This window comes from Heptranchias perlo, chromosome 9, assembly GCF_035084215.1.
Source record: "Heptranchias perlo isolate sHepPer1 chromosome 9, sHepPer1.hap1, whole genome shotgun sequence".
In the NCBI taxonomy this organism is placed as follows: Eukaryota; Metazoa; Chordata; class Chondrichthyes; order Hexanchiformes; family Hexanchidae; genus Heptranchias; species Heptranchias perlo.
The window spans coordinates 48,222,424-48,242,690 of record NC_090333.1 but is presented as its reverse complement, the minus strand read 5'-3'; the positions used below and the strand labels follow the sequence as shown (position 1 = coordinate 48,242,690).

General features: G+C 42.8%; 1 protein-coding gene across 4 annotated transcripts in view; it reads right to left on the bottom strand.

Annotated features, from left to right (window-relative positions):
* LOC137325356 (guanine nucleotide-binding protein G(I)/G(S)/G(O) subunit gamma-12) overlaps positions 1 to 20,267 on the bottom strand; it is a 122,024-nt gene that overhangs the window by 89,378 nt on the left and 12,379 nt on the right. For 2 of the 4 annotated variants that reach the window (XM_067990351.1, XM_067990350.1), the window contains exon 2: positions 10,580 to 10,621. The exons of the other annotated variants lie outside the window; for them this stretch is intronic. The gene's annotated coding sequence lies outside the window, so the exon portion shown is untranslated. The remainder of the gene's footprint in view (positions 1 to 10,579; positions 10,622 to 20,267) is intronic. 4 annotated transcript variants of the gene reach the window in all.

The following is a 20,267-nucleotide window of genomic DNA, read 5'->3' as shown; positions in this document are numbered from 1 at the left end:
AAATATAACTATATACATCAAATATACATTGGTAAAATACTATACAGCATTATCCTTTTATGAAAGAACTGTAATCACTGCACAAGGGATTAATACACCCTTTTTGAAAAGCTGCCTCTACAATTTTTAAGTAATGTACCAGTTCCTTTGGGCGAATAAGCAGAGCCTTCTCGATCCTAGGTACACAGTTTCAAAGTTTAGTTTAAGGTAACATTTACATGTAGAACATGCGAGCTTCCAGCATCCTCACCAGAATTAAAGAAGTGTTTGACACACACACACTTATTTATACCAAAACAAAAATGTTTTTGCTCAGTTGGGCAAAAAAGAATAAATCACTTATTGGCCCACAAAAATACACAAAAATTGTTATTTACAGTAAACTTGACCCAACATGTAAATTACTTGTAAGTGCCAAATAAAAAAAAATGGAAAAACAACAAGTACGACATGAGAACACTAAAGCATGACCCCCCCCCCAACCTTACAGTGTCCTCAATTTTTCACTGAAAGTGATAAACCAAGGAAATAAATCTTGAATGGTTAATAGATTAAAAAGATAAAAATCTCAATGAATGCAAAACAACTTGTTCATCAGAAATAGAAATAGTTTGACAATGAAAGTCACAGTGACTTCAAAATTAGTTGAAGCTTGAACTGTTTCCTCTACTTCAACTTGCTGAACTGAAAAGATTACTGACATTGTAATAATGACTGGAATGGAGACGGAGTTTGGCCGATACACCCTAAACTATTCTGTGAAAGCGATCTGCAAACTATTTTCAGAATCTTAACAATGGTTAAATTACAAAACTAGAAAAATAATTAGCTGCAATGAGTGCAATAATGTACTCCAAGTACAGTACAATTTCTGAAAACTGAGAATGCTGATTCATAATTTAACATCTATTTACAGGGAAATATTAAAAACAACCAGCTTGATATTTAAAATTAAACATTAAAAATTCACAGTTCAATAAAGATTTCAACGATATTCAAACTGTGTCTGTGTCCAATATTCAAAATGCCCTGTATCTCAAACCTCATTATAGCAGTGGTGTTGGTTACAGATTTAGGTCCAAACCGGTGCCAACCTGGTAAGTGATAAAAGTTTTTTCAATCAAGAATCAGGCAACTAGGTTGAAATCCGTTCTCTGGATTAGCACAGCTCCCTTTATTAGTAGAATTGCAGTGACACAGATTCAGTACAAGACAAAATATAAAATATCCTAAATTTTTTTTTAAGAATGAAGGATCAGCAAAATTCTGATCCACTTTAACCTGTGCGATTTAGATATTAAATTGGAGCACCTGCCAAATATTTGACCCATAAGGCACTAAATTGAGCCATCTAGCGCCCGTTGTTTCGGCGCTACGCGGCCTCCCAGAGATCCAAGATGGCATCTTAGCTGCGCACGCATGTTTCCAGTGTGACGTGTGCCCGATACCATCTCGGTACAGGTAAACAGATCAGAGAGTTAAATGCGTGGCTCAAAGAGTGGTGTGGGAGGAAGGGGTTTCGATTCATGGGGCACTGGCACCAGTACTGTGGAAAGAGGGAGCTGTTCCATTGGGGCGGGCTCCACTTAAACTGGGCTGAGACCAGTGTCCTGGCGAATCGAATAACTGGAGCTGTAGATAGGGCTTTAAACTACAAGAGGGAGGGGGGAGGGGAAATTTAGAAATCTAATGAGAAAAGTTAAGACAATAAAACAGTGTAGTAACTTGGGTAAAGATAAGCAGAGTGTGGCAGGAAGGGACAGCATGTTTACCAATAATAGTGCAACAACAATTAAGGTCAAAGCTGGAAAAAAATGGTAAAAAGGCAAAATTTAAAGTCTCTTTATCTGAATGCACAGAGCATTCGCAACAAGATAGTTGAATTAATTGCACAAATAGAGATAAATGGGTTTGATCTAATAGCCACTACAGAGACATGGTTGCAAAATGACCAAGGTTAGGAACTAAATATTCCAGGGTACATGACGTTTAGAAAAGGCAGGCAGAATGGAAATGGAGGGGGTGTAGCCCTAATAATAAAGGATGACATAAGGACAGTGGTGAGAAAGGATCTTGGCTCGGAAGATCAGGAGGTAGAATCAATATGGGTGGAACTTAGAGACAAGACCCAGAAAACACTGGTGGGTGTAGTTTATAGGCCCCCTAGCAGTAGCAATACCGTTGGTCAGAGTATTAATCATGAAATAACGGGAGCTTGTAACAAGGGAAATGCAGTCACCTTGGGGGACTTTAATCTACAAGTAGACTGGACAAATCAAATTGGCAAAGGTAGTTTGGAAGACGAGTTCATGAAATGCATTTGAGATGGTTTCCTAGTGCAACAAGTCATGGAACCAACCAGGGAACAGGCTACCTTAGTTCTTGTATTATGTAATGAGATAGGGTTAATTAGTAATCTTACAGTAAAAGAACCTCTGGGGAAGAGTGATCATAATATGATGAATTTCACATTGAGTTTGAAAGTAACGCACTTAAGTCAGAAACAAGAGTCTTAAACTTAAATAAAGCCAATTATATAGGTATGAGGGGCGAGTTGTCAAAGGTAGATTACGAAATTAAATGAAAGGGTTTGACAGTTGAAAAGCAATGGCAAACATTTAAAGAAATATTTCAATATTCTCAACAAATATACATTCCACTGAGAAATAAAAACTCCATGGGAAAAGTGATCCACCCGTGGCTAACTAAAGAAGTTAAGGAGAGCATTAGATTGAAAGAGGCGGCCTATAACGTTGCCAAGAACAGTAATAAGCCTGGGGATTGGGAGAGTTTTAGAAACCAAAGGGCGACCAAAAAATTGATAAAAAAGGGAGAAAATAGAATATGAAAGTAAACTAGCAAGAAATATAAAAATGGATTGTACGAGCTTCTACAAGTGTGTAAAAAGGAAGAGAGTACCAAAAGTAAACATTGGTCCCTTAGAGGCTGAGACAGGAGAAATTATAATGGGGAAAATCAGGAAACGGCAGATGCGTTAAACAAATATTTTGTATCTGCCTTCACAATAGAAGACACAAAAAGCATACCAAAAATAGTGGGGAACCAAGGAGTAAATGAGAGTGAGCAACTTAAAACAATTATAAAATACTCAATTGGAGGAAGGCCAATTTCAATGGGATGAGAACAGATCTGGCCCGGGTTAAATGGATTCAAAACTGTAATTGAACAGTGGGCAGCCTTTAAAGAAGAGATGGTTCGGGTACAGTCTAGGCACATTCCCACGAAACAGAAAGGTAGGGCAACTAAAGCCAGAGCTCCCTGGATGACAAAAGAGATAGTGAGTAAGATGAAATGGAAAAAAGGGACATATGACAGATGTCAGGCTGATAACACAAGTGAGAACGAAGCAGAACATAGAAAGTTCAGAAGTGAAGTGAAAAAGGAAATAAGAGGGGCAAAGAGAGAGCATGAGAACAGACTGGCGGCCAACAGAAAAGGGAATCCAAAAGTCTTGTAAACAGTAAACGGGGAGTAAGAGGAGGTGTGGGGCCGATTAGGGATCATAAAAGGAGATCTACTCATGGAGGCAGAGGGCATGGCCGAGGTATAAATGAGTGCTTTCCATCTGTCTTTACCAAGGAAGAAGATGCTGTCACAGTCTCAGTAAAGGAAGATATAGTTAAGATACAGGATGGGCTAAAAATTGATGAAGAAGAGGTACTAGAAAGGCTAGCTGTACTTAAAGTAGATAAGTCACCCGGTCCGGATGGGATACATCCTAGGTTGCTGAGGGAAGTAAGGGTGGAAATTGCAGAGGTACTAGCCATAATCTTCCAAACATCCATAGATATGGGGGTGGTGCCAAAGGACTGGAAAATTGCAAATGTTACACGCTTGATCAAAAAAAGGTGTAAGGATAAACCCAGCAACTACAGGCCAGTCAGTTTAACCTCAGTGGTGGGGAAACTTTTAGAAACAATAATCCGGAACAAAATTAACAGTCACTTGGACGAGGGTGGGTTGATGAGGGAAAGCCAGCACGGATTTGTTGAAGGCAAATCGTGTTTAACTAACCCGAGAGTTTTTTGATGAGATAACAGGGCAATGCAGTTGATGTGGTGGATATGGACTTTCAAACAGCGTTTGATAAAGTGCTGCATGGTAGGCTTATCATCAAGATTGTGGCCCATGAAATAAAGGGGGCAGTAGCAACATGGATACAGAATTGGCTAAGAGACAGCAAACAGAGAGTAGCGGTGAACGGTTGTTTTTGGGCTTGAGGGAGGTATACAGAGGTGTTCCCTAGGGGTCGGTGCTGGGACCACTGCTTTTCTTGATATATATTAATGACTTGGGTGTACAGGGCATAATTTCAAAATTTTCAAATGACAATACTTGGAAGGGTAGTAAACAGTGAGGAGGATGGTGATAGACTTCAAGAGGATATAGACAGACGTACGGACACATAGCAGATGAAATTTAACGCAGAAAAATGCGTTCAGTAGGAAGATCGAGGAGAGGCAATATAAACTAGAGGGCACAACTCTAAAAGGGGTACAGGAACAGAGAGATCTGGGGGTACATGTGCACAAATCGTTGAAGGGGGCAGGGCAGGTTGAGAATGTGGTTAAAAAAGCATACCGGATCCTGGGCTTTATAAATAGAGGCATAGAGTACAAAAGTATGGAAGTCATGAAGAACCTTTATAAAACACTGGTTCAGCCACAACTCGAGTATTGTGTCCAGTTCTGGGCACCGCACTTTAGGAAAGATGAAGGCCTTAGAGAGGGTGCAAAAGAGATTCACTAGAATGATTCCAGGGATGAGGGACTTTAATTACGTGGACAGAATGGAGAAGAAGGGGTTGTTCTCCTGGGAACAGACACAGTTGCGAGGAGATTTGATAGAGGTTTTCAAAATCATGAAGGGTCTAGTCAGAGTAGATAGAGAGAAACTGTTCCCATTGGAGGAAGGATCAAGAACCAAAGGACATAGATTTAAGGTGATTGGCAAAAGAACCAAAAGGTGACATGAGGAAAAACCATTCTACACAGCAAGTGGTTAGGATCTGGAATTTTTTTTTTTATTCGTTCATGGGATGTGGGCGTCGCTGGCGAGGCCAATATTTATTGCCCATCCCTAATTGCCCTTGAGAAGGTGGTGGTGATCCGCCTTCTTGAACCGCTGCAGTCTGTGTGGTGAAGGTGCTCCCACAGTCCTGTTAGGAAGGGAGTTCCAGGATTTTGACCCAGCGACGATGAAGGAACGGCGATATATTTCCAAGTCGGGATGGTGTGTGACTTGGAGGGGAACGTGCAGGTGGTGTTGTTCCCATGTGCCTGCTGCCCTTGTCCTTCTAGGTGGTAGAGGTCGCGGGTTTGGGAGGTGCTGTTGAAGAAGCCTTGGCGAGTTGATGCAGTGCATCCTGTGGATGGTACACACTGCAGCCACTGTGCGCTGGTGGTGAAGGGAGTGAATGTTTAGGGTGGTGGATGGGGTGCCAATCAAGCAGGCTGCTTTATCTTGAATGGTGTCGAGCTTCTTGAGTGTTGTTGGAGCTGCACTCATCCAAGCAAGTGGAGATTATTCCTTCACACTCCTGACTTGTGCCTTGTAGATGGTGGAAAGGCTCTGGGGAGTCAGGAGGTGAGTCACTCGCCGCAGAATACCCAGCCTCTGACCTGCTCTCGTAGCCACAGTATTTATATGGCTGGTCCAGTTAAGTTTCTGTTCAATGGTGACCCCCAGGATGTTGATGGTGGGGGATTCGGTGATGGTAATGCCGTTGAATGTCAAGGCGAGGTGGTTAGACTCTCTCTTGTTGGAGATGGTCATTGTCTGGCACTTATCTGGCGCGAATGTTACTTGCCACTTATCAGCCCAAGCCTGGATGTTGTCCAGGTCTTGCTGCATGCGGGCTTGGACTGCTTCATTATTTGAGGGGTTGCGAATGGAACTGAACACTGTGGAATCATCAGCGAACATCCCCATTTCTGACCTTATGATGGAGGGAAGGTCATTGATGAAGCAGCTGAAGATGGTTGGGCCTAGGACACTGCCTTGAGGAACTCCTGCAGCAATGTCTTGGGGCTGAGATGATTGGCCTGCAACAACCACTACCATCTTCCTTTGTGCTAGGTATGATTCCAGCCACTGGAGAGTTTTCCCCCCGATTCCCATTGATTTCAATTTTACTAGGGCTCCTTGGTGCCACACTCGGTCAAATGCTGCCTTGATGTCAAGGGCAGTCATTCTCACCTCACCTCTGGAATTCAGCTCTTTTGTCCATGTTTGGACCAAGGCTGTAATGAGGTCTGGAGCCGAGTGGTCCTGGCAGAACCCAAACTGAGCATCGGTGAGCAGGTTATTGGTGAGTAAGTGCCGCTTGATAGCACTGTCGACGACACCTTCCATCACTTTGCTGATGACTGAGAGTAGACTGATGGGGCGGTAATAGGCCGGATTGGATTTGTCCTGCTTTTTGTGGACAGGACATACCTGGGCAATTTTCCACATTGTACTGGAATAGCTTGGCTGGAGGCACAGCTAGTTCTGGAGCACAAGTCTTCAGCACTACAGCTGGGATGCTGTCGGGGCCCATAGCCTTTGCTGTATCCAGTGCACTCAGCCGTTTCTTGATATCACGTGGAGTGAATCGAATTGGCTGAAGACTGGCTTCTGTGATGGTGGGGATATCGGGAGGAGGCCGAGATGGATCATCCACTCGGCACTTCTGGCTGAAGATGGTTGCAAACGCTTCAGCCTTGTCTTTTGCACTCACGTGCTGGACTCCGCCATCATTGAGGATGGGGATGTTTGCAGAGCCTCCTCTTCCCGTTAGTTGTTTAATTGTCCACCACCATTCACGACTGGATGTGGCAGGACTGCGGAGCTTTGATCTGATCCGTTGGTTGTGGAATCGCTTAGCTCTGTCTAAGCGATTCCACGTTGCTTCCGCTGTTTAGCACGCATGTAGTCCTGAGTTGTAGCTTCACCAGGTTGGCACCTCATTTTTAGGTACGCCTGGTGCTGCTTCTGGAATGCTCTTCTACACTCCTCATTGAACCAGGGTTGATCTCCTGGCTTGTTGGTAATGGTAGAGTGAGGAATATGCCGGGCCATGAGGTTACAGATTGTGGTGGAATACAATTCTGCTGCTGCTGATGGCCCACAATGCCTCATGGATGCCCAGTTTTGAGCTGCTCGATCTGTTCTGAATCTATCCCATTTAGCACGGTGGTAGTGCCACACAACACAATGCATTGCCTGAGGGGGTGATGGAGGCAGATTCAATCATGGCCTTCAAAAGGAAACTGGATAAGTACTTGAAAAGAAAAAAATCTACAGCGCTATGGAGATGGGGCAGGGGAGTGGGACTAGCTGGATTGCTCTTGCATAGAGCCGGCGCAGACTCGATTGGCCGAATGGCCTCCTTCCATGCTGTAACCTATGATTAATATCACTAGAGAAAAAGTACTGGACAAACTAATAGGACTAAAAGCCGACAAATCCCCTGGACCTGACGGCCTACATCCTACGGTTCTAAAAGAGGTAGCTGCAGAGGTAGTGGATGCATTGATTATAATCTTCCGAAATTCTCTAGATTCTGGAACAGTCCCAGTGGACTGGAAGGTAGGAAATGTTATCCCTTATTCAAGAAGGGAGGGAGAAAGAAAACAGGGAACTACAGGCCAGTTAGCCGGACATCGGTCATCGGGAAATTGCTGAAATCCATTATTAAGGAAGTGGTAACAGGGCACTTAGAAAATCATAATATGATTAGGCAGAGTCAACATGGTTTTATGAAAGGGAAATCATGTTTGACAAATTTATTGGTTTTTTTTGAGGCTGTGACTAGCAGAGTAGATAAAGGAAAACCAGTGGATGTAGTATATTTGGATTTTCAAAAGACGTTCGATGAGGTGCCACATAAAAGGTTGTTACACAAGGTAAGGGCTCATGGGGTTGGGGGTAACATATTAACATGGATAGAGGATTGGTTAAAGGACAGAAAACAGAAAGTATGGATAAACGGGTCATTTTCAGGTTGGCCGGCTGTAACAAATGGGGTGCCGCAAAGATCGGTGCTTGGGCCTCAGCTATTTACAATCTATATTAATGACTTAAATGAAAGGACCAAGTGTAATGTATCCAAGTTTGCTGATGATGCAAAGCTAGGTGAGAAAGTAAGCTGTGAGGAGGACACAAAGAGTCTGCAAAGGGATACAGACAGATTAAGTGAGTGGGCAAGGAGATGGCAGATGGAGTATAATGGGGAAACGTGAGGGTATTCACTTTGGTAGGAAGAATAGAAAAACAGAATATATTTTAAATAGTGAGAAACTTAAATGTTGGTGTTGAGAGAGGCTTGGGTGTCCTCATATAAAAAACACAAAAAGTTAGTATGCAGATACAGCAGGCAATTAGGAAAGCAAATGGCATGTTGGCCTTAATTGCAAAGAATAAGGAAGTCTTACTACAGTTGTACAGGGCTTTAGTGAGACCTCACCTGGAGTACTGCGTACAGTTTTGGTCTCCTTATCTAAGGAAGGATATACTTGCCTTGGAGGCAGTGCAACGAAGGTTCACTAGATTAATTCCTGGGATGAGAGGGTTGTCCTATGAAGAGAGATTGAGTAGAATGAGAGGTGATCTCATTGAAACAAATAAGATTATGAGGGGGCTTGACACGGTAGATGCTGAGAGATTGTTTCCCCTGGCTGGAGGGGGCATAGTCACAGGATAAGGGGGCGGCCACTCAAGACAGAGATGAGGAGGAATTCTTCATGCAGGGGGTTGTGAATCTTTGGAATTCTCTACCCCAGAAGGCTGTGGATGCTGAGTCATTGAATATATTCAAGGCTGAGATGGATAGATTTTTGGACTCTCGAGGAATCAAGTGATATGGGGATCGGGCGGGAAAGCGGAGCTGAGGTCGAAGATCAGCCATGATCTGAATAAATGGCAGAGCAGGCTCAAGGGGCTGTATGGCCTACTCCTGCTCCTATTTCTTATGTTCTTATGTACTAGCACATGCGCAAATACCGAGCGCCGACTGCATGTAAAGTAAGGACAAGGTGGATACAATCAGTGTGCAACACTGATTTGAAGTGATAAGTTCCAAAATGGTGTCTAACGCTCAACTCAACGCACAGTCTTAACCACGGCCATCTGAACGTGGTCTCAGAGTGCCCAGAGGACCCCCACCAGCGCCATTTAAAAAGGACCATGCAGGATTTACAGGTTAATGGCTGGATTATTGCTTCTGGCTGTCGATACATTTGTAACTGTTTTTGGAGGTCTCCTATACTTGACTACTAGGACTAGGGGACATAGCCTAACATTTAGAGCCAGTACATGCAAGAGTGAAGTTAGGAAACGCTGCTACACACAAAGGGTGGGAGAAGCTTGGAACGCTCTTCTGCAAATGGCAGCTGATGCTAGCTCAATTGTGAATTCTAAATCTGAGATTGATAGATTTCTGTGAACCAAGTGTATTAAGAGCTATGGGGCTAAGGCGGGTTTACGGAGTTAGGTCACAGACCAACCACGATCTCATTGAACAGGCTCATCAGTGTGTAAACATAGGGACGAGACCTGCATCTGTGTTTTACATGTGCGATGTCTGATCTCCGTTCAGACTTCATGCAGACTGTTATTTTTAGTAAATAACAGGTTCTAACTACCTTTAAGAGATTTTGAGACAGCCTCCCTTTAAGAGATTGGGGCTCCCCCTGCTGGTGGAAAGTGCGAATTGCATTGAATCCTCATGCCTGCAAGCAGCGTTGGAAATCAGCATTGACAAGTCCTCAGGCCTCACGAAAGTCTCGTCCTGCCTGCGCAGGGGCCACAGGGCGCGGGTTAATAGCGGATCACACTACCCGTGCCCAATAATAGGCCTTACCGAATTTTTATCCCATAACGTTTCAGTTAAATTATATTACCGACCTGGTAGAATGTTCTCCATTCTTCAAATACCCATCCACTACACACAACCTCAACTTGTCAGCTTCTGGGGAAACCACAGTGTGAGCACACATTTGAAAATGCCATTTGACGTTGCAGATAGGCAAACCACACGGTCTCCTACTCCCGCACTGTATGAAGTTCCTACTCAATGGTAGCACTCTCGCCCGAGTCAGAAGGTTGTGGATTCAAGTCTCACTCCAGACACTTCAGCACATAGTGCAGCACTGAAGTGTCAGTCTAGATTATCAGATGTGCTGTTAAACCGAGGCCCCGTCTGCCCTCTCAGGTGGACATAAAAAAGCCATAGCACTATTCAAAGGGCAAGGGACTGCTCCAGGTGCCCTGGCTCATATTTATTCCTCAATCAACATCACTAAAATGGCTGCCACATGTCCCTGCATTGCAACAATGACTACACTTCAAAAGTACTTCATTGGCTGTAAAGCACTTTGGGATGTGAAATGCACTATATAAATGCAAGTTCTCTCTTTCTTTGCAGGTTACACCAGTTCTGTTTGAATTGAAGCTAAAATGAGACTAACCAACCACTTAACACTAACCCTGCCAAAACAACATCCCTGGAGGGGTGGTTGACTGTGATAGTGGTACATGGAGAGTGAACATCATTGGAGAACAAAAAAAAACTTACCAGGAAAATAATCTTTCTTCTTCATTCTGCATCCTCCATACACTGTAGGAGCACATAAAAAGGAGTACAAATTTAGGAGCGTGAATCGCTGCATAGTAACTATACCACATGTCAAAGCCAATCGTCTAAAAGGCACTGGCACAGGTTGCAGTTAAATTGCTATCAACTGAAATTTGAGTGAGAGAGACCTAGGAAGCAGATGTGGATGGGTGGAATGATCCTTAACCTGCTGGATATCACGAAATAGGACTGATAATGCAGAACACTACTGCACAAACTTTTCCTATTCTATGTTATAAACATGAAACTAATCAAGGTATCCACCAATGAGGTTGAGAGAACATGATGTAACAGTCATCAGAGTCAATTTTAATCTGCCCGTTTAGAACAGTGATATTAGCATCCAGCGTACCATTGATCACCGCCGAGTTTCCAGGTTCTGCTTCAATTACGTATTGTGGGTGAGCTGCAGGTGCAAATAGCGCCTAGGATTGGCAGCTCACCCATTGAGGGCGGTGACTTCTCCCCCTAAAAAAGGGACATTGCACTGTTCCTGGCATAGGGGCAGCAACAACTTTCTTCAGATTCACCATGATGTTAATGAGTAGCGAAGGTGTGGTAAGGTGCGTCATTTCTCCATTTGGAGCAGGGGAGATCTTGGTGGAACAACTTCAGGAAAGAAAGGACACCCTGCTTTCCTTGGAGGGGTGCTACGTCCTGTGAAAAGTTGGAAAAGATATTTGGCAAGTTGCCAGCAGCATATACCCCAGGACAAGGCTGTAGTGCAGAAAGAATTTCAATGACCTACCAGGTATGATAAAGTAGAAAACCCCACCCACATCTCAGTGTTTCACTTAAGAAGCTGAGCAAGAAGTCCATAGGTCAGGACAATATGAAGAAAGCAGGACATGGGGAAGCTGGAGGGCTGGTGCCAGATAAGAGTGAGCAGCCAACTTTCATACATTTAAAAAAAATCATTCCCCACTTCTTGACCCAATACAGCCACATCAGAAAGTGATCAAAACCTTATCTCGCATAACAACAACTTGCATTTATATAGCAGCTTTAATGCCTACATCCCAAGGTGCTTCACAGAAACGTAATCAGACAATAACCAAAGAAGGAGTTATTAGGAGTAGTGAACATAGCGCAAAGTGTCCTGACACATCTATGCTATCCATGTAACATTTTAATGCTTGTCTGCTTTCTTTCCCTATGTTTTTGGGGTTCAGGAAGAGGAATGTGAATAGCCTTCCTGAAGATGCAAGGTCATGCATTTTTACCCTACAAAGCACCAGCTCACAAATAACGTAACTTACATGATTTAAAAGGTGACATGAAGGAAAATGTACTGCCTGATGCACAGGGCACAATGAACAGGAGCAAGCAGCTATGGAAAAGAAAATGAATTAGCTGTCCACAGAGCCAGTTCATTTCCTTTCTCTGCTGAACAGCATATGGATGTGGACCTCAGCTGCCCAGCTTTTAAAAGGATGCTTTCAGACTATGATACATTGCTGAAGGCACTGGACATTGTGCCTAGGAGCTTTCACCATATAGCAGCTACTGTGGAGTATTCCATCGTCCACAAGTGAATGATTCTGATACATTAAATTAAAAGTCTGCAGTCTACAATGGAGGATGTGGTTATGGCCATCTACATCAGAACTTCCCCTCCCACACCCCCCATGTCAGAGTCTGCAACTCAAGTAACATCAGGACTCAGATGCTTACAGTGTAGCCATGCAGGCGCTAGGCTGTATTACCTCCTGCACCATGGACAGTCTCAGAGATTGAATGAATGGGGGCTTCAATCAGTTCAAGGCTTGTCAAGTCTGTTCTCCTGCAGATCAGTGAATGTTATGTTGAGGCAGAACTTTATAGAAGGAGCAGATGTGCAATGGGCATAGATGAGGTTGCTGTCTCTCTGGAGGACATCTCTGTACCCTTGTATCCTCCCCCACCAATTCAGAGAGCATGAAGGCCCAAACCATCCTGGCAGCTGCGGAAGTGCAGTAACCCGCAACCAGGCCCTCTCAGGTTCATACTCAAGGTCGACAAACACTACCATCTCAGGATCCTTTGACTGGCGTTCCGCACAATAGATTCGCAAAAATGAATTGCAAGTAACTTTATGACATGGTTTGGAGGTAGGAGACAGCATTGGAATAAAGGGAACGTTCTCTGATTGTCAGGATCTGACAAGTGGACTACCCCAGGGAACTGTACTGGGGCCTCAGCTTTTCACCATACTGACTTGGATGAAGGAATAGAAAGTTGTACATCCAAGTTTGCAGAGGACACCAAGTTAGGAGGCATAGTAAGTTGTGTAGATGAGGGCAGGACATAGATAGACTAAGTGAGTGGGCAAAACTATGGCAGATGGAGTTCAATGTGGGGATGTGTGAGGTCATCCACTTTCGAACTAAAAGATAAATAGGAATATTTTCTTCATCGTGAGAGACTAGGAGCTGTGGAGGAGCAAAGGGATTTAGGTGTCCATGTACGCAAATCACTAAAATCTTGTGCACAGGCACAAAAGTAATCAAAAAACCTAATGGAATGTTGGTCTTTATCTCAAGGGGGTTGGAATTTAAGTGAGGAAGTGATGCTTCAGTTGTACAGAGCCATCTGGAGTAGTGTTCAATTTTGGATACCAAACCTCAGGATATATATTGATCTTGGATGTTGTACAGTGCAGATTCACCAGAATATTACCAGGGTTTAAAGGGTTAAATTATGAGGACAGGATGCATAAAATTGTCTTTTATTCCCTTGAGTTTAGAAGGTTGAGTGGTGATCTAATTGAGGTGCTTCAAATGATAAAAGGGATTCGATAGGGTAGATAGAGAAACTAGTTCCTCTGGTGGGGGAATCCAGAAAAGAGGCATAATCTTACAATTAGAGCTAAGCCATTTAGGAGTGAAATCAGGCAGCATTTCTTTCACACAAAGGGTAGTGGAAGTCTGGAACTTTCTCCTCCAAAAGGCTGTGGATACTGGGTCAATTGAAATTTTCCTAGACACAGATCGATAGTTTTTGTTGTGCAAGGGTATCAAGGGATAGGGAACAGAGGTGGGTAAAGATAAAATTTCAGATCAGCCAAGATTTAATTGAATGGCGGAACAGGCTCCAGGGGCTGAATGTCCTACTCCTGTTTCTGTATCCCAGGAGCACCCATGCTTCAGCCACTGGGAGCGCACGTCATAGAAGCAGGAGATTAGGTACTAGAGCATTACAGTTAGCACCAAGAGTAAACACAGGGATGACAAATAAACAAGCAAAAGGAAGAATAAAATATGGTGGCACTTGATTTTCATTGTGTGCAGACAATGCTTCTGAAATGGCATCATAATTTGGAATATGAGGTGAGATGAATGGTTTGTTTGTGAAGTGTTGCTTGTGATATTTTTTGGGCACATTTTAGCAGAGACTGGGAGCATGGTTGGCAGGACTGTTAATGCAAGAGTGCTAGCACGGTCAGGATGTGAAGGACTAATTAATGAGCTGTTGCTGGAACGCTGTGGTGGTTGGCAACTATCGTCCCAGAGCAGCCTCTTCAGCATCCTCAAGATCTAGTATAGGGTGAAGTTGCCCAAACACTCCTCATGCTAGTAGCCTGACAACATTGCTACCACGACAGAGTCCTTGAGGTGGTGCAATGTGATTGCATAACTGAGATTTCATGGGACAGAGAGGAATTTCCCAGAATTCATTTTCACTGAATTGGTCCAGTTTTTAAAAAAATATTTTTTTTCCCTCAGCTCTCCCAGGAGAATAGCTGTTGGTGGGTAGGAGAAATCTTGGTTGGGGGGGGGGGGGGGGGGGGTGGGGGAGGGAAGGAAAAAAAGAGGGGATTGTCGCTTGCAACATGATTGTGGGGACAGGCTCAATGGATCAGCCTCTCTCTCCTCCGCCTCACTCAGACACGAAAAGGCCATTTGGCCCATGTAATATCTCAACTCACTCACCATAATGGAACACCCTGATATCATTGATTCCACTATCTTATCTGGCAGCTCATTCCAAACATTTATCATGCTTTGAGTGAAGAAGTTCTTTCCCTCGAGATTTTTTTTTGCTCCTCAGAAAATTTAAAACCTCTTTTTCTAAGTGCCGAACTGATCTTAAAGTAATCTTCTGGGTTCACCTGATCCAAGCCAACTACCTGACTTGGGAGTTTTTCAGGCTAAAACAAACCAATATATTTATGAAAATATGAAACACAAGAATGCCAATATAATGGGGTATTCCAGGTATAAGCAAAATGTTCAAGTTCCAATTCATCATCAGCAGCAAACAGCATAGGTGAACCAATTCTATTAAATTTCAGTATTTTTAAGTGTAGTCAGAGATAATTTTTCTCCATGTTGTCCGACTGCATAAATTCGAACACGATTTCACCGTATTTGTAGCATCTATACTATGGCAATCCATGCATCTACAGTGCCTACATTGAACAATTACTTATCTGCTCATAATGCAGTAATAATCCAGAACCCTCAACTGTAAAGGTTTAAAATTTACAAATGATGCATTAGACACTGAAAAACATATTATTTAATCAAATAACTGACAAAAAGTCAGTGCAGTTTCAAATAATATCCAACATACTTCTGTAAGTGAACAAATAATTCATATATTTCAAAATAGCAGACCTTTCACCGCTTTCAACTAAAAAAAACTTTTGAAGCCAACCGTTTCATCCAAATGTCAGTATTAAATCGGTAATGTCAGCTCATGCGTCAGTTTGCTTCTGACACCCTAACGGAATTGTGTGCAATAGCGTCAATAAGAATCAGCTGGATAAGACATAGTGTACATACTGTACAGCAAGACCTTTGTTTCGAGATCAAAGGCCAAATTCCTTCTGCAATCAAGTCAATCTAAAAAACAATAATTTAATTCATGATTTTTGTTTTTAAAAGCTATGTATGAAGTACAGTTTATTGGAAGTCATAACTTTACATGGTATATTTGGATTTAACATCCAGAGAAATCAGTTTGTCATTGTAGTGCATTCAATCTTCTGTATACAAGTATAATATAGAACAAATAAACACTATACTACAATAAGGAAAGGGACTGTACAAACCCCTTATTTAGGAGAGATAAAAAAGAAAAAAAAGTTGATAAAAAAGTGAAGCAAAAGACAGACAAAAGATGAAGCCTGTGAAATTGCTATATTGGCGTTTGTAGTTCCTTTGCAAGTTTAGCACAAACGCATGCAGTACAACACAAATACACTGTACTCAATGTCATCCTGCAGTGAGCTCTCTTGGATAATATCCTTTTAGAAACTGTTCAAAACCCCTTTAAATTGTACTCAGTTATAACTGTGGAAATGCAGCGTATTGGATCCCATGAAGCACACTCTTCTTATTCAAATATATGTTTTCCAAAGCATGCTTCCTTTACAAATCAAATCCACTCTTGATTCCACAACACTGGCTGCCCAAAGATAAATGAATGCTATCAGCTTCCAGATGTTGAGTCTAATTCAGGCCCACTAGCAACAGAATCAACAAGTAGCACACGCCCCAAAGCATTTATGGTCGTCTTAATTGAAATCTCCAGTAGAGCTGAGCCAGACCTCACATGCACATAGAATAAAGCAGGCTGTTACGTAAAGCCAGCATATAGAAATAGTATGATATCCATTTCCCTTACTTCTCCTTCCGCATAGAACAATCAGATATTGTAACATCATTTACTAGCCTACATTCAGGTATTCTCAAAAGTTAGCAGTAAACTTAATCTCTGTTTTTTTTTTGTTTGTTGTTTTTTTTGGTGATTTGTATATTCTGAGACCTGGCAGGTAACACCTGTCTGTCTGCACACTGATTGCCTTGGCAACGGGCAGTTGAAAAAACTGTCTGTTATCACCAGCATTGTTCTGTGAATTATAAATGCGACTTCATTTCGAGGACTTCATTTCCACATCGTTCACCTGAGGAAGGAGGTAGCCTCCGAAAGCTTGTGAATTTAAAATAAAATTGCTGGACTATAACTTGGTGTTGTAAAATTGTTTACAATTAATTTAAGTAGGCCTTTGCGAGGGAATAAAAGTACATACAATTTTTAAAAAAATTTTACATAAAAACAGCATCAGTTTTTTTTAGCGAGCATAATCTTGCCTCCAAGTCAGAAAGTCCTAGGTTCAAGTTCCACTATCAATTTGTCTACATAATCTAGGCTGTCATTTTAGTGCAGTACTGAAGGTGCACTGTATTGTTGGAAGTGCAGTCTTTCAGATGAGTCATTAAACCAAGGCCCCATCTGCCCTCTCAAGTGGACATAAAAGATCCCATGGCATTATTTGAAGAGCAGCAAGGGTGCTCTCCCAGTGTCCTGGCCAACAAAAAGCTTGTGTGCAAGAGAAAGGGGAGCAGTGAATTTCAGGAGAGGCATCCAGACAGTACAAGGTGTATGACGCACACTGTAGTCAACAACAACTTGCATTTATATAACACCTATAACGTAGGAAAACGTCCCAAGGTGCTTCATAGAAGTGTAATGCGTCAAAAAAAAATTGACATCTAGCCAAAGAAGGATATTCGGAGAGGTGACAAAAAGCTTGGTCAAAGAGATGGGTTTTAAGGAGCATCTTAAAGGAGCGGTGGAGAGAGAGAGAGAGGGCTTTCGGGGAAGAATTCCAGAGCTTAGGGCCTAGGCGCTGATGGCACAGCTGCTAATGGCGGGGTGAAGGGAGAAGAGGCCAGAGTTGGAGCAATGCAGATTTCTGAGGCTTGTAAGGTGTGAGATGGCAAGGTTGAGGGGTTAAGGGAGGACAGGGGGACAATGAACTCAGAGAAGAGAGGGTAAGGCAAGTTGAGATGGAGATTTGAAATCACAGAGGATGAGAAGTCACACAGCACACAGGCTGGAGGAAAGGAATGAGGAAATCCCCGAGAAATTTGGGGCAGGGCGGCTGAGAACAAGGATTTTAAAAGGAGAGATAAGAGGGGTGAAACAAGGTGAGATGTTCAAAGGAGAAGGTGCTAGAGGAGTAGGAGGAGATCAAGGTGCGATTTGGTGATAAGGGCCACACCACAACTGTGAGGCAGGTGGTAGAAAGCATAGCCAGGCCGGAGGCTTCAGTAAGGATGAAGGTGTCGTCACACGTGAGCCAAGTTTCCGTCAAGGCCATATTGGCAATGCAATCATCCACAATATGGTCGAGGCTGGCAAGGGCCTTGTTCACGAGCGAACGGACATTCTGGAGGGAGATGAGGAGGGGGGTCGTGATTATTGATCTACTGCCAGAGTACAAAGGGTGAGCAGGAGCAGGTTACCTTAAACTTGGAGAATTAAATGGAAGTGCAGAGTCAGTTGAAGAGTAGAGCATAGTCCAGTAGACCAGAACAATCCTGATCACAGAACATGCCAGGAAATCAAATGCGACAGTCAAAAAAATCATCCAGGTAAGCACAGAACAATGAGGGTGGGAATGGGCAATGTGCTCTGGGACAGGTAGCTATAATTTGCAGCTTTATGTTGTAATGGTACAGCTGCTAACGACGAGGTGAAGGGATTGGGGGATGCAGAAGAGGAGCAACACAGAGTTCTGAGGTTTGTAAAATACCTACTAGGATATTATTGTACCATGCATTTGTGGATTCTCTTATTATTTAACAATTCCCATTATCGACTGGGAGAAAGGATCCTTTGTGGTGGAAAATTTACTCCTAATTTTAAAAATGTTGCCCCTAGTTTTCGAACTATAACATAAGCAAGCTCTCCAACACATCCTGGATGGCTGATCACCCTCATCAGCCCACTTCATCACAAAAACGGTCAAGATAAATTATAAAAGAGTTGTTTCGATCTACTTTGCCATGTTAACATACTGCAAGCAACCACTGTAACGACACTGACTGTTTCTCACCTTGGGGCAGCAGATGCATGCCAAAAATAAGGTAGGTGATAAGCAAGGATATGCAAATCAAAATGAGATACAAGTTCTCAACTTGGGACAGCAGACAGTAATCATAATGGAAATTAAAGCATTTCAAGGAAGGTACATCTGGAATACTGTTCTTGACACTGCATAAATAAATATTCTTTTCCTCAAATCATGGATATATTTTCCAAATACAACATTTCAGAGACTATGGTCAGTATATTGAGAACCTTCCACTCTAATAGCTCAAAACAAACAATGACTGACAAAATATGCTAAAACGTTTTGTTAGAACATCTTGGTACTACACAATGAAGCAATTTCACATTACCGTAATGCATTACAAGTGTGATGTGGAGATGCCGGTGATGGACTGGGGTTGACAATTGTAAACAATTTTACAACACCAAGTTATAGTCCAGCAATTTTATTTTAAATTCACAAGCTTTCGGAGGCTTCCTCCTTCGTCAGGTCACATCGTTCACCTGACGAAGGAGGAAGCCTCCGAAAGCTTGTGAATTTAAAATAAAATTGCTGGACTATAACTTGGTGTTGTAAAATTGTTTACATTACAAGTGTAGTTTAGAAAAGAAAGGAAATCACGCTAAATGGGTCAAGTATTGAAAACTAACTAAAACACTAGCTCATGCCCAAGTTGTCAAGCACCCCAAGATCATTATCAGTAGTACAAAGGTGTTGTGTTTTTAGGCTTTACCATATATTTTTCTCGTACTCACTGTGTTTTTCTCGTGCTCAGCATCCAGAACCACTCCTGTAAGTGAGCCATCGTTCCCTACAAACTGAAGTGTGACCAAACACACACAATACCTGGTACTTTAGTGTTGTTCAGGGATCAAACAAAAACTATGGTTACTGTACTTAGTTTTTTTTTTATTCGTTCACGGGATGTGGGCGTCGCTGGCGAGGCCAGCATTTATTGCCCATCCCTAGTTGCCCTCGAGAAGGTGGTGGTGAGCCGCCTTCTTGAACCGCTGCAGTCCGTGTGGTGACGGTTCTCCCACAGTGCTGTTAGGAAGGGAGTTCCAGGATTTTGACCCAGCGACAATGAAGGAACGGCGATATATTTCCAAGTCGGGATGGTGTGTGACTTGGAGGGGAACGTGCAGGTGGTGTTGTTCCCATGCGCCTGCTGCTCTTGTCCTTCTAGGTGGTAGAGGTTGCGGGTTTGGGAGGTGCTGTCGAAGAAGCCTTGGCGAGTTGCTGCAGTGCATCCTGTGGATGGTGCACACTGCAGCCACAGTGCGCCGGTGGTGAAGGGAGTGAATGTTTAGGGTGGTGGATGGGGTACTGGATACGATACAAGCCCACTCTCAATCTCCTAGACTTCTGATAGTGGAAGAACATCAGATCATAATTTAGGCTATAAACTACAGAACAGGTCTATTAAAAGTAAAAGAGTTAATCAATAGCATGAGACAGTACAGCAGCAAAAGCTATTTTTTTTAGAAAACTTTTAAAATTTGTCACAAAAGTAACAAAAAGATGCAACAGTTCACTAACTACTTATACTACTGAACCAAGACTAGTATCCATACTACAGTTCTTGCACATCAGGATTCATAATGGCCCATGGAGCTCCACAAGACCATCTTCACAACTGGAGTACAGTGATACAAGAACTGGTGAGCAAGGACTCAGTTTACGATTCCAACCCTGCCTGCACCCTTTGATCACAACAGACCAGAGGATGATTCATAGATAAATGTCACACATTTGACCACAGCTACTCTGAAGGAGAGATTTCCAGAAGAACCTATCTATAGA